Below are 14,868 nucleotides of genomic sequence, written 5' to 3' on the forward strand. Positions count from 1 at the left end.
GTTTTCAAAGTTTTGCATTGAACATCTACAAACCTTGATATAAGTATTAGCACATCTTCTTTCACAATATAAAGTAAATATCCATGCCTGGAACAGTCTGAACAGAATCTCACCATTGTTTCCACTAAGATTTAAATTGAGCACTAACTCTACATCATAGGTCTTATGTCTGGATATGTACAATTCAAGTGTTTCATAAAGAAGAAATGAAATATTTCCTTAAAATTAATAACAATAGAAAGAAACACCAGCAATTTCCCAGGGCTCTCTAAAAGCAATCCTCGGGGACAAAGCTATCTTTATTTCAAAAGAAAAAAGGATGAAAAGATGTCATTGTGAGAATGCAATAAAATCTCAAGAGAACAAAAGACGACACACATATTACATTTTTAAAAGGCCAAGAATGTCTAAATTTATAAAGAAAATCTGTTGCAGAGATTGAAATTTAACTAGTGCACTCACAGTAATCCAACTCTGGAAACAACTTGGGGCAGATATATCTTCATTTTTCCATTCTAAAACATGTCATTTCTATTCTAAATGTAGCATTAACTGAGTCAACAGGAACTGCTATATATGTTCATTGTCTTATGCAAATATATAATTAGGAATATTTGTTCCAAAATATTGAAGTCTGACATACATACAAAAGCATTCTATTAAAGTCTACTGAAAGCAGAGTTTGATCTTTTTTAGAGCATTGCATCCCTTAATCTCAATCCAGGGCAACAATCAGAACATTTTCCAGACTGGAAGGAGAAGAAAAGGAACAGGCATATTAAATAGTGAGAATCCTGCATGCACTCCCAACACATGAGTTTCCACTGGAGACTTCTGTTGAATGTTGACCAACACTGATATTTGATCACATTAAGCTGCATGTTCACAATGCTCTACTATTATCATGGTTTTCAGATTAGGTTTCTGGCTAGACTTAGATGAATGCTACTAGACTGACTTGAATACAACTATTACTAGAATAAGTGCATTAGACTAACTGTATTCACATAAATGTTGGATCACTATTCTACAATGGGTCCACTTTAATTGTCACTACCAATTTAATTCAGGTTATTCTCTTTTTGATTTAACATGTATAGTGTTTTAATACTCCTCCCCCCTCCCCCAATTCTCATAGATACCTTAAGGAGAGAAGGAAAACCAATACCTCATATATTTTAAATCCGTAAATAATAATATTTGTGTAAATATTAATTGTAGAGAGATACAACATATACATGGAGGCACACCTAGAAGATCATGCATCTGTTACTTTCTCCAGTGAGATAAGGGGCTGTCCACATCAGCAAAATAATCCAGCTGCAATTCAGAGAATTCTGCCATGGATTCTTCCCTACTTGTAATATACCACACTGAAATGTTATTGATAGCCACACACTTCCCTTGTCCTAATTCAGACTGGCACCACTTCTTTTCCCCAGCAGCTGTAAAGACTGCCATATCAGTTCTCATTATTAATATAATAAATAATAAATTTATTCTTGTAGCCCGCCACATCTAAAATAAAAACACAAATTGAATAAAACAAGCATATAAAACCATGACTTAAAGCTCTGTTTAAACGGCATTCAACAATCCAATAACAATTAGCTGTGGTAAACATAGCCAGGCTGTAACACTAGTGCAAGGGCAAGGGGTAAGTACAAAACTACAACCATGGGACAAGGGATGAAGTGTAAGGCTCTATAAAAATGATGTTGGTCAACTGGGGACCTAGGTGTTCTCAGAAACTTGTTTGATTGGGGCCTAGGCGTTCTCAAAAGCTTATTTGAACAGCCAGGTCTTCAGGTCCCAATGGAAATAGGACAGTGTGGGGGCTTGCCTGATCTCCCTGGGGAGGGCATTCCAGAGCCGGGGGGCCACCACCGAGAAGGCCCTCTCCCTCGTCCCCACCGACTGTACTTGAGACAGAGGTGGGACCAAGTAGAGAGCCTCCCCAGCTGATCTCAGAGCTCGCTTGACACTCTTTTCCTTGCCCATGAAATCTATTTTCATTTAAGAATACTGTGACAAAGTAAATTTCCCTCTCTGCCCTTCTTTTCTTGTCCTTTCTTCTGCATCTTTTCTTTTTCTTTTTTTCTCTGTCACCTCCTCATAGGCCATCCTCTCTCACACACTAACATCTAGTTGTATCCATCTTCAAAGCCTCTGAATTTATTTGTACACCTCTTTTTCAGTAGGACCAGAAGTGAACAAAGGTAGCACTGGCTGGAGTTTGGGTTGGAAAGGGGCACATATTTTGGCAGTGCATGCAGCCCTTATAAGATCACATCAGGAGAAGTGTGGTTCCTGTATCTGCAGCAATTGCTTCCACCTCAGATATAGTACTTATTTCGCCATAGGTCAGGTAGACCAATAGCCATGTGAACCAACTTCTAGTCCTGTTCAAATGTGTAGAATTCCACTGAAGTGGAATTCCACTGAAGATCATTTTAGGTCACTTCCTCTCCCATCAGAACAATTTATATTCATTTGATACTGGAGGGAGATGCCTTCAGCATGAGCTGAAGTCCTCAACTGGTGGTAGTAAAATATGGCTACCATACTTGCCAGAGTATTGTCTTTGTTGTTTTAACCATATACCGTGAGCCTGGAGACTGATAGCATGCTTTTCCTTTAATATATTTTATGGGATTTTAGAATATAAAGAGCCATGGCAGTTAAAGTGGTGTCAGACTACATTAATTCTACAATGCAGATGCACCCTGAGTGATTCCATGGCTTCCAGGTGAATTAGCTTTTGGAACAGTTAGGAAAGGCTCTCAACTAGCTAAGGCTGTATCTACACTGTCATACAATGCAGTTTGGAAGTGCATTATATAGTCAGCGCAGATCCAATCTATGCCTGCATGTGGCCTTCGCTGAGGGCCCTGATTGACCTAAAGGGTTTTCCTTCTTAATTCCTTCTTCCATTTATAGTAGGAGCAGTTAAATTATTATTTTATTGTATGACACAGCAAACAAGATAGATATGCTGGATTTCGTTTCACAAAATCACAAGTCGAATATTTCCCAAGTGTCTAGGACTGTGTGATGTATTTTCGGATGATGCGTGCAGATCCCAGTAGGGTGGCCTTTTGCAGTTGACAGATCGTAATTTTGTCAATGTCTATTGTTTCCCAATGCCGGCTGAGATCTTTTGGCACGGCACCCAATGTGCCCATCACCACTGGGACCACCTGCACTGGTTTCTGCCAGAGTCTTTGAAGTTCAATCTTGAGGTCCTGATAGCAGCTGAGTTTTTCCTGTTGTTTTTCGTCAATGCGACTGTCACCTGGGATGGCAACGTCAATGATCCAAACCTTTTTCTTTTCCACAACTGTGATGTCTGGTGTGTTCTGTTCCAGAATTTTGTCAGTCTGGATTCAGAAGTCCCACAGTATCTTTGCGTGCTCATTTTCCAATACTTTTGCACGTTTGTGATCCCAACAGTTCTTTGCTGCTGGGAGGTGGTACTTTAGGCATAAGTTCCAATGAATCATTTGGGCCACATAGTTGTGCCTGTTTGTAGTCTGTCTGTGCGATTTTCTTACAGCAGCTGAGGATATGATCAGTGGTTCCGTCAGCTTCCTTGCACAGTCTGCATTTTGGGTCATCAGCTGAGTTTTCAATCTTGGCCTTAATTGCATTTGTCCTGATGGCTTGCTCCTGGGCTGCAAGGATCAGGCCTTCTGTTTCCTCCTTCAAGGTCCCATTCGTGAGCCATAGCCAGGTCTGCTCCTTATAATAATAATAATAATAATAATAATAATAATAATAATAATAATAATAATAATAATATACCCCACTTTATTTCTCCTGAAAGAGAGTCATCAGAACTTCTGGGGTAAATTTACATATATTGCTAATTCAGGATTCAATGATTTTTTTTAGCGATGTCATATGCTCTTTTGAAACAGAGAGAGATATTTGGGGAACTGGATGCATGTTCAACATATCATTTTTAACATTTATATGAAACCACTGAGAGAGATCAGTATGCTGATGACACCCAAATATGTTTCTCCATGTCTTTGAAAACAACTTCAGCTAAGGATAACATGTATCCTCTGAATGAATGCCTGGATGAGGTAATGGACTGGATCAGGAAAAACAAATTGAAACTGAATCCAGACAAAATAGAAGTGCTTGCCATCAAGAGTCCTAACCTAGGAATGCAGGTGTGTCAACCAATTCTGTGTGTGTCAACCCCCTGAAATACTATGATCGCAGCATGGAAATGCTCTTGGATCCATCTCTCTAAATGTCATCCCAGGTAGATACAACCATGAGTAGTGTTTACTACCAGCTTCGGCTGATACGTCAGCTGCACTCCTTCCTAGAACTGGAGGACCTAAAAAGTAACTCCACTGGCTGCCAATTCATATCCAGGCAAAGTACAAATGTTGGTTTTGATCTTAAAGACCCTACATGTTTGTGTCCAGGTTACGTAAAGGATCATCTTCTCCTGAACAATCCGTCCTTTAGGACACTGAGGTTCTCTTGGGGGCATCTACTCTAACCAGCTAGAACTCGACTGGCGACTGTCACCCAGAAGACCTTTTCAACGGCTGTCCCATGACTGTGGATTGACTTGCCAGTAGAGATCTAACAGCTAAACAAGGTGTAGGAATTTAAAACCCAACTCTTCTGGTAGGCCTACACAATCAACTTTTAATCATGAATTTTGATTTGCATTCTATTACCAATATATGTCAATTCTGTAGCCGTGTTTGGTATAAGTTTTCATATATGTGTGGGTGAGTGTGTTTTTTTTAATCCATAGAATTTTTTAATGTATTGTATTTTTATGTTCATTTCTATTTGAATTGTTGTACCTTGCCTCGAGCCATTAGGAGAGGCGGGTAATACATAAAATATATTCTTATTCTTATTCTTCTCATCATTATCATCATCATCATCATCATCATCATCATCATCATAGATATTTGAAATTCAATGTTCTTTTATGTGAACATGATAGGATATGAAGGAATGATTAGCATAAGCAGACTTAACAATTAATATATCAATCAGTTCTTAATGGAAATTTAGAAAATGGATCTAATCAGTTGAAAACTGAGACTTTTAGGAATTATCTGCAATTCAACTATTCTTCTGTGAAATGTTAAGGGATAGCTGTGCAGTCCAAGTAACTGGGCCTACCACAATTTAACATTTCCCACAATGCCCTGTACCAATGCTACATCAGGATTTTTCAGAAAATTCAAATGGCAGATAGACCCAGTCACTCAACCCTGTTCAAATGATCTATTCACTTTGGTTTTTAAAAGGGATCAAAAACAAGGCATCAAGAGTGAGACTGAGCAAAGAAATCAGAGGTTGATACTTGATATTTCCCCGAGTTGCATTCCCATATGGATGTGTGAGTGCATATGTGCCTTCATGTCACCTGTCAATTTATGGCAACCCCATGAATTGGTTGGTGAATAGCAGATGCTGGAGGCTATATTTCAAATGAAAGAACTGGCAAAAATAGTTCTGAGCATTCCTTAACTCAGAAAATGCTATGGAAATTCCATGGTGCCACTATTTGGATATCTCATAATACCTAGATAGATAGATAGATAGATAGATAGATAGATAGATAGATAGATAGATAGCATTACTATAGGGCATCGTGGGAAATGTTAAGTACTGGTAGGCCCAGCTGCTTGGACTGCTATCATGTCTTTGAGGTATTTGTCAAGAAACTGCATCCTTACAACTAAAATTGTTTTAGGTTTCCAGTGAGATCTGTAACTAACTGTTCTAACAGCTAATATTTAATCCTTTGTTATCATCAACATTATACATATTACATGATAAAATGTACAATATACAGCTGCCAACACTTGTTGAATCATCAACTATTAGCATCATAACAGATGAAACACATGTAAAATATAGACAAATAGCTAACAGAACATCCCACAAAAACTTCAAGCACAAACTTCTTTGGGAAGTAAAATCAAAGGAACTTTTTGTGGGGCCATTTTCCAACAATAGCTGGACTACTTTCTCCCCCCTTCTGTTAACAAATTGAATAAAAAGAAGCATGTCTGAAAAAACTAAAACAAGACTCAGTATTATTTTTTTACAAGTGTGTGTTGACACCTTGATAGTATTTCAACTGTATAACTTTTATCTGTGAGTATCTAGGACCTATCTTATGGAAAACTAATTATGGAACCACTGAGAGCTTCATAATGTCCTGCATTTAAGTCCTGAGCATCATACATAATGCATAGGAAGGCTTCTCTGCACTCTGATTACAGCACACTCTCATTAAGTGAGCAAATTAGAGATGTGAATAATTCACTGGCTGAGCTTATTGTCAGTGCTGCATTGTGAAATTAGAATTTCTAATAAGTGCTGCAATTTTTAACCCAATTAACACAGGGAACATCTTGTGTCTGATTAGTACAATAAAATTTATTACCTTATTCCTTGGCTTCAAAACAGTCAGGCTAAATACTGTATTTAATTATCCACCATTTGCAGCTTCTGCACTAAAAGTGTGTCTCTTAAAAAAAACACATATACAAAGAAACAGAGAGAGATTCTCTTCTTCTAAATGTATGGATTTAAATCAAAGCACACCTAAGAGAAATCTACTACAGATCAAATCATTTCAAGCAAATTCCATCTGTGTGAGTGAGACTTTACATACCTGCTTTTAGCTCTAAGCATGATGTCACTGATGGAAACCAGCAACTCTTAATAGATTCATTTCATTTTGAAAAGATGCAACCAGCAAAGTAATGTTTACAAGCCGCACAAATGGATGCAAGGCTGTACATTAACTTCTGAGGCTCAGGAAGCACAGCTAAGGCACATTTCATCTCTGTTCCTTTGGGCTTCAAACCTTGAAAGGACAGCCATTTAAAACAACAAAACAGGACCAACAAGATTGAAGCAGATTCCTTACCTCTGGTCTCTTTGTCATTCCGGAGAACTCCAACCTCTTTTGCTACTAAATCCAACTCACTGGGCATGCAGCATGTTGCGCCTTCTTGGAAGACACTGAGAATCTGCTCCCACAGAGAAAATGTAGCTGCCGGACTGCAGGCTTTTGTGCCGATGTGTTTCCTCTGCTTGTTGTATTTTTCATGCCAAAGATAATCAAAAGTCCAGGACATCTGCTTCCTCTGAGGGGTCCACTATAGAGTCTCTTTTGTCTAGGTACTTTGTCCTGGGCAACTTTACTGGGAAGGGAGGCAGAGGAAGCCCAAATTAAGAGTATTACTTCTACTCTTACTCCCCTGCTGCTTCATTGTTTCATGCCTGGAACAACCACCTTAAAATCTTTGCTTGGAGGATATTATAGCTTTGTCCTGCAGAAAAGACTAGGCTGGGAAAGAGAGAAGATGGAATAAAGATGGTCTGAAAAATCAGACAGACACAATGAGAGAGAGGGGGAGACTGGAGAAAGAGGCTGCTAGTGGAGAGAGAAATCTGCATATGGAAATTAGGGTTACTCTGGGTATAGACTTATTTTAACCATGGCGTCCTTAAGGGAGGGGGGCAGGAGAAATGATGGGAAAGGGATTTTTTAACCCTCTTAGAGCAAGTTTGAAGGATTTTGTTGCTTACAAAAATATTCAGAGTTTAAAAATTCACTTTGCCACAACAAAGGAAAGTTAACTTTATTGGGAAAAGAAGTTCTGTGTCCTCTCTGCAATCAATACACAGAAAGAGAAGGTAGGAAGATGGTTTACACAATCCTTGAAAACAAGAATGTTATACCAGAACTACAGTAAATGAGTCAGTACAGTTTGCCCGCTATACCCATGGATTCTTCATCCACGGATTCAAACATCCACAGCTTGAATGTTGCTGGGATTTTTTAAGCCACAAAATAAATCTTGATTTTTCCTTTTTATATGAGGCCTGCCATTTATTTATTTATTTGCCACTGTACACAATGGGACTTGGGCATCTATGGACTTTAGTATCCACAGGTGTCCTGGAACCAAACCTTAATGGATACCATGGGCTCATTGTACAGGATATAGTGATGGAAAGCCTGACTTAACTCTCATCCTGCCAATAACCAGACTGGGTGACTTGGCAGCCCCCTTCTAGACACATTCCAGTTTGTCAATATCCTTCTTGAAGTGTGGTGCCCAGAACTGGATCTTAAATAGTGTTGAGTAGACTTGGCACCCCACATAATCAAATTGTCAAGGTGGCAGAAACACGGTGATCCAGTGCTACCGTCAGGAAATCAAACTGGATGTTGGATCAGGATTACATTAAGAGTCACCTCTATGATAACCTCTTGGAGCTAGCCTAGGAAGATATCATGGCTGATGGTATCAAAAGCTGCTGAGAGACTGAGGGGGAGCAAAGGGGTTATAATGCTTCTGTCCCATAAAGGAGTTGACCAAGACTAACTACATGCCCAAACGTGGTCTGAGTTCAGACACAAATGGGGATTTAGAAAATTTATATCTTCCAAGATTCTTTGCAGTTGTGGCCATCCTACTCTCAAACACTTAGTGTAAAAAGGGAGAACTTGTAAATGAGCAATGTATGTGTTTATGTGCCTTCAAGTCACCTATCAACTTACGGCGACTTCATGAGTTTATTGGTTTTTTTAAGGAATATTCAAAACTGGTTTTGACAGCTAATTCTTACAAATCTTTTACAAATCTCTGGGTTTAGGTAGTTTTTTTTTTAAGGAGAAGGAATGTGAAATTTTAAAAGCAGCCGACAAAAAACCCTTATGTAAAGACAAACTGACCATTCCCTAGATCCACCTGTCCAGTTTCCTATCACAATCACTAGTCTTAACAAACCAGGATTGGCAAGGATCAATAAGATATGTGGCTGGACACATTGCAGCAAATCACTGATCTACATTTTCTGGTTGAATGAGCAAAAACTGACCCAACAAAAGTGATTCAGATAGTGTACCATGTATTGCATCAAGGCTTTTTTCAGCCTAGTGTCAACATCACAGCAGAAACCAGCTATGGTTCTCTTTATTACATTTTAATGTTATAATTCCTGTAAAAAACAAAACAACAAAAACAACAAAAACACACATAGAATCATAGTCCCTGAAAGGTGAGCCTCCAATCTCCATTTAAAAGCCATCAGTGGGAGTCCATTGTTTTCAGCGGTAGTCCATTTCATCAGACTACTCTTATTATAAGGAACAAGCATCATTTTATTGAGTGTTTGGAAATGAAGACAAAAATCTTAGGACTCTTCTACACTGCCATAAAATTCAGATGATCAAATCAGACAATCCACATTATCTGCTTTGAACTGGATTATTTGAGTCTACACTGCCATACAATTCAGCTCAGAACAGATAATCTGGATTTTATCTAGAAGTGTTAAAGGGGCCTTAGTTAAAAGGGCAATTCCTTGATCCATAATTATAATGATTACAATAATAATAATAAATGTATTTGTTACTCTCTTCTCCTCATAGCTCAAGGTGGGGCACAACACAGTCAAAACACAACACCATAAAATACATACAATAAAATGCATATTTTAAAACATTACAAAACACATTACTATAAATTCGTATAATAGCAAAAGAATGCAAATTTGAATTCATGGTTTAAAATTAACTGGGTGAAATGAGGGGCTTGTTCTCTCTCACTTCCTAAGGTACATTAAATGTACAGACAGGGTACATTCACAAGCTACAGACAGGGTACATTCACATGCACAAAAAACGCATGCAGAGAAATAAGGATGAGTCAAGACGCTTGGAATCCCATCTTACATGCTGCAGATTTTTTTTAAATACCAGTGCCTATGGGTTTCTGATGAAATAGACTATTTTTGATGTGATAGGACCCATAGGACCCAGTATGCAAAGGGCATCAGAGACGGGGTATAAGACCATGTTCAACATTGTAGTAATAAATAAATGAAGTCTTGCAAACTGTAGAAAGTAGCACCTCTACTAGTTGAGCAGGAGACTTGCATAAAGCGCTTTCCTTTTATGAAAATCTAAGCCCATCAAAATGGAGAATCTGTACTATCTTCTCTTGCCTGCAGAGAATCCACAAAAACTGAAAACTTGGAATCTAGTCCCAAAGTCATTATTTCATGACTGATAGACAACAAACTGTACATATTTATTCAGAAGTTCCATTTCCATGTGCAAAAGAATCATGTGTGTAGTTTTATGGAGACAAGTAATTCCCCATTCTACACAGTACAATAGGACCATAAGTTTGCAGTCTGCAACCTTATAGTTGCATACTCAGGGGAAATTGCAACCACAAGATCTTTGGCATTTCCAAATCTAATTTTTGAATCTGTGAAGTTGAGATAGGCTGCAAACAGATGTTCTTCAGCTTCAAAGCACAACATCTGAGTTTGTTTTGGGTTACTGTGAGTTTTCCAGGATGTATGGCCATGTTCCAGAAGCATTCTCTCCTGACGTCTTCTGATAGACAAGCATCTTGGTATCCTTACACATGTCCCGAGCCTCAAACACTCTCTGCTTCGTTTGAAAAAATACTGCACTTGCAGAACTCAGACAGTGTTGTATTTCAATGTTGATATTAATTTTTGTGGAGAGGTGGCTGCCAAGGTAGTGGAAATAGTCAACATTTTCTAATGTTACTGTTCCGTCCCCCAGGACGATGGTTTGCCTTACCTATTGGTCGTTTGTTTGTTTTCCCTCCTTTACATTTTGTTTGAGCCTCTGGCTGCAAAAGCCTAGGAAAAGTGGCTTGGAATCTGCAAGAGCTGGCTGCAGTTTTCTTTGCAGTGATTGGTCAAAGAATGCAACATCTTAGGACCGCCCTTTTTACCAGGGTCTAGTCTCCATTTTGGAGCTTCATTCTGGCTATAGTCTTCCAACGTGCTGGAGCTGTGCAAGGCTAACTGGGACAAATCATCCTCAAAACCAGGCCAATCTAAGCCTATCCAAATTAGATAAGTATTGAATTATACTGATCTGGAATAGGAAATCTAGTTAGAGGAGCAGGGTTATTCCATCGCTTCTAGAACTAATCTTTGCTGTAAAGATAGGGAAGGAAAGAGTTTCTCCTTCTAATATAGACAGCGTGATTAGGGTATAGTGGTTTTATAATCACCTTTGCCTTCTGGAACCAGGGATAATTCTGCAACTAAAACCTATGGAAATTTGTTTCATTTTCTGCAACTTTAAGATCTGTGCCAGGTTTACAACCTTGTATGAATAAACATCCTTTTTTGAAGTTATCCAGACTCAGTCGTTCAATATCTATAGGACAGCTTATAGGGATTTGCAGTTCGCCCGGATAAAGGACAGCACGTTTCAGTTTTATAGTTTTTTATTGTCCGGCGGACGGCACAGTTTTGAGGTAGATCAGCGGTTTTTCCGCTTGAGCTAGCTTGCACGGCTTATAGTTTTTTATAGTTTAGGAAGTTTAGTTTAGGCCGCGGCTTTTCCGCCTGAGCTCAGTCTGCATACCTAAAGACTCTACCAGCGTCTGAGGCAGTGGAGCCCGCTCTCAGACCTGAAGGAGTCAAATAGTGGGGCTCTATTTCCTTGCTATTTGGCTCGCGTGTGCGCACGTGGCCCAGTGGCTTTCTGGGTTTGCACAGGCTGTGCAGTTCCCAGCAACGTCCAGGGCTCCCTCGGCGGTAGACCTCGAGCCGCGGAGCACCAGCGACAGTTCTTTGGCTGGCTCTGAGGCGTGAAGCCCACCAGAACCAGGCTAGAACCTGGACAGGCCTGGCAACGCTGCTGCGAGTTCGGCCGGAGCACTCGGCCGGCTTCGACCTGCCTCATCGTCCTGCGGTGGTGACCTGCCTCATCGTCCTGCGGTGGTGACCTGCCTCATCGCCTGGCGGTGGTGACCTGCCTCATCGTCCTGCGGTGGTGACCTGCCTCATCGTCCTGCGGTGGTGACCTGCCTCATCATCCTGCGGTGGTGACCTGCCTCATTGACCTGCGGTGGTGACCTCCCTTCACAGCGGGGAGGAGGCGTCTCTTCTCTCCTCCTTTCCAAAGCCAGCCTCGGTGCTCCTTCGGCGGCAGGCCTCGAGCCGCGGAGCACAAGGTGCTTGAAAATTTGGCGAAGTCGCCATTTTGGCAGTTTACGTCACTCGGGCAAGGGAGGTATCAAGTGGCAAGTTGCTGTCAGTTGGCATTTTGCAGCTTGCCTACCAAAGTTTGGCGCCAAAGGTCACAATCTTTGTAAAGTATAGTTACTTAGTGATATATATTGCTATGGTTAAGTGCTGTGAATTGTATTATATATTGAATTTGCTTTTATTGTAAATTTACTTGCAGGTATATTGCATTTGCCTTTGTTGTAAATTTACTTGCTATTAAGAATACATAATGTCTATGCAATTTCAAGATGATGCAGATGGTATACCTCCTTCTGAGGCTGAAAGTAGGAATGAAAGGCCCCAAAGGATAAAGCACCCTTCAGCCAAGATGCTAGCCCATCTAATAGATGAAAAGGAGCTCCTCCATGTGAGGTTAGGTTCGGCATGGGAGCGAATTGTAACATTAATGGACAGAATTGAGAGCTTGGGTATTACAAGGGTGCCATCCATATTACAGACAGACCTTGAAGAGACCTTCGGTATTTGGAGGGGTTTGGTGTCTAAGATAGTCCAGGTCCTCGAGCGCATTAACGCCAAGGATTCAGAGTTAGAAATAGTGAGTGTCTTAGCTGACACTAATGAGAAAGAAAATAAGGTGAGGGCAATTCTAGATGCCTTGGAATTTAGTTCTCCATCTGTTAATCTAAGGTCTGAGCCAAAAGGAAATCAGTCTTCCTTATGCAGCCATGAGACCAATCTTTTAAAATCACCTGCTGTGGCACTTAGTCTTAAGTCCAACCGCTCTAGCCAGGTATCTAAGCTAAGGGAGCGTGCATCGTCTAAACACAGCCACTCTAGCAAGTCTTCTGCTGCTGGGAGTGCCATCTCTTCCCTAGCTGCCTTGCACATTAAGGAGGCTGCACGTCTGGAGCTACAGAGCAAGGTTGCGGAGGCGGAAGCTGATGCAAAAGCAGCTGACCACACTTTCCACCTTAAAGAGGAGGAACAGCGACTCCAAATAGAACAGGCCCAAAGGCAATGTGAAATAGAAATGCTTAGAATAAGGATGGATGCTACTGCCAAAAAGGTAAAGGCTGAGACTTTGGCCAAGGTCCTAAGTGGGCAGCTCACAGAAGAAAATGTAAGTCAGTTGCCGAAGCAGGACCCTTCTTCCAAGGTGCTTGTGCATCTTAATAGCTTAAACAGCCAGCTTTCTGACGAGGAACATGAAGACTTCTCCGTTCGGTCAGAACAGGGCCCTAAAGTTGCCTTCGGGCTGCCGGAAGTTCAAAGCGTCATAGCGGGGAGCTCCTCTTTGCTCAGTTTGCCTGTGCCTCCTACTAAGATTCCCGAGCAGTCAGCCAAACCATCAAAGCCTATCACCAATTGGGCCCTACAAGCAAGTCCAAAAGGAACCATCTGTCCGTCTACAGACGATGCCTTCCCTCCAAAGGGTCAAAGGTCGACACCAGGAGCACGGGATTTCTCCCTGCAGCAGCCAACGCCACATAAGACACCGTCAACACCAGAATCCCAACTCGTCTCGATCCTTAGAAGTCCCAAAAGAGACCTCAAGGACAAGGGAGTCGAAAAGTTTTCAGACAAGCCTGAAGAGTTCCTTCTCTGGAAGGTTACCTTCAAGAGGGCAATTAGAGACTTAAAGTTGTTGCCTGAAGAAGAGCTGACCCTGCTAGGCGCCTGGTTGGGTCCAGCATCATCTTCTCAAGTTAAGAGAATATATTCAGCCCATGTAGCTGATCCCGACAAAGCCTTGGAAAAGGCCTGGGACAGATTACATCAGCGGTATGGAGCTAGCACGGAGATTGAAGCATCTCTAATGGACAAGCTGCAAAGGTTCCCAACCTTAAAGCTCAAGGACTGCAAGCTCTTGTGGGACCTCAGTGATCTTCTTGCAGAGTTAGAGTCGGCCAAGGAGAATCCAGAGTTGCCTGGACTGCAGTGCCTCGATCAGCATCTGTCCCAGCGGCAGATTCTGGACAAACTTCCCTTTGCCCTGCAGGAAGACTGGGGGAAACAGGTTTTTAACTACAAGGAGGCCCATTCTCAGGCGTACCCACCGTTTTCCCATCTGGTCCAGTTCATCACCAGAGCGGCCAGGGAAAGGAATGATCCACAGACGGGCCTGCCCACCTTATATCAAGGGATCCATACAGGGAAGGCGCCTGAAGTGGACAAGAAACCACCTAGAGAGGCCAATAGACCTGTCAGCGTAAAGGCAGTCGAAACTCAACACAAGACTGACAAAACCAGGTCAGAAGTAAAGGAGGTGCTCTGCCCCATTCACCAAAAGCCTCACAGTTTGGCCAACTGCCGGGAATTTGGCAAGAAGCCTTATAAAGAAAGACAACAGATTGTACAGAAGCTGGGCATATGTTTTAGGTGCTGTGGAGCAACTCCTCACTTTGCTTCCAACTGCAAAGAGGACGTCAAATGCGCAAGGTGTAACAGCCTTAAGCATTGCACCGCGATGCACAACTCTGACGCTGTCTCCCGCGCCAAAGGGGACACGTCTTCCAAAGAAGGGTCATCTACTGAAGCCACCAACATGCAGACCGCGTCACGGATGCAGGAGGATGCTCCATCGGTCGCCTGTACTGAACTATGCTCTGACGTGCACCAGTTCAGAGTCTGCCATCCCATCTGCCTAGCAGATGTATATCCAGCCAGAAGACCTTGGCTTAAAAAGAGACTTTACGTGGCTTTGGATTCACAAAGCGACGCCTCCCTGGCGACTCCAGAGTTTTTCCAACTGTTTGACATAAAAACCCAGACGGTCGACTACACCATGTCCACCTGTGTAGGGAAGAAGAAGTTGCAGGGTCG

General features: G+C 41.5%; 1 long non-coding RNA gene across 1 annotated transcript; it reads right to left on the reverse strand.

Moving 5' to 3' along the window:
- Positions 1 to 265: 265 nt before the first annotated feature.
- On the reverse strand, positions 266 to 8,321 carry LOC134298919 (uncharacterized). Its single transcript, XR_010006041.1, has 2 exons — positions 6,932 to 8,321; positions 266 to 3,741 (listed from the first exon to the last, which is right to left on the reverse strand). It is a non-coding gene; the product is annotated as an uncharacterized LOC134298919 (long non-coding RNA).
- Between the last annotated feature and the right edge of the window lie 6,547 nt (positions 8,322 to 14,868).

The sequence above is a fragment of the Anolis carolinensis genome, chromosome 1 (genome assembly GCF_035594765.1).
Source record: "Anolis carolinensis isolate JA03-04 chromosome 1, rAnoCar3.1.pri, whole genome shotgun sequence".
In the NCBI taxonomy this organism is placed as follows: Eukaryota; Metazoa; Chordata; class Lepidosauria; order Squamata; family Dactyloidae; genus Anolis; species Anolis carolinensis.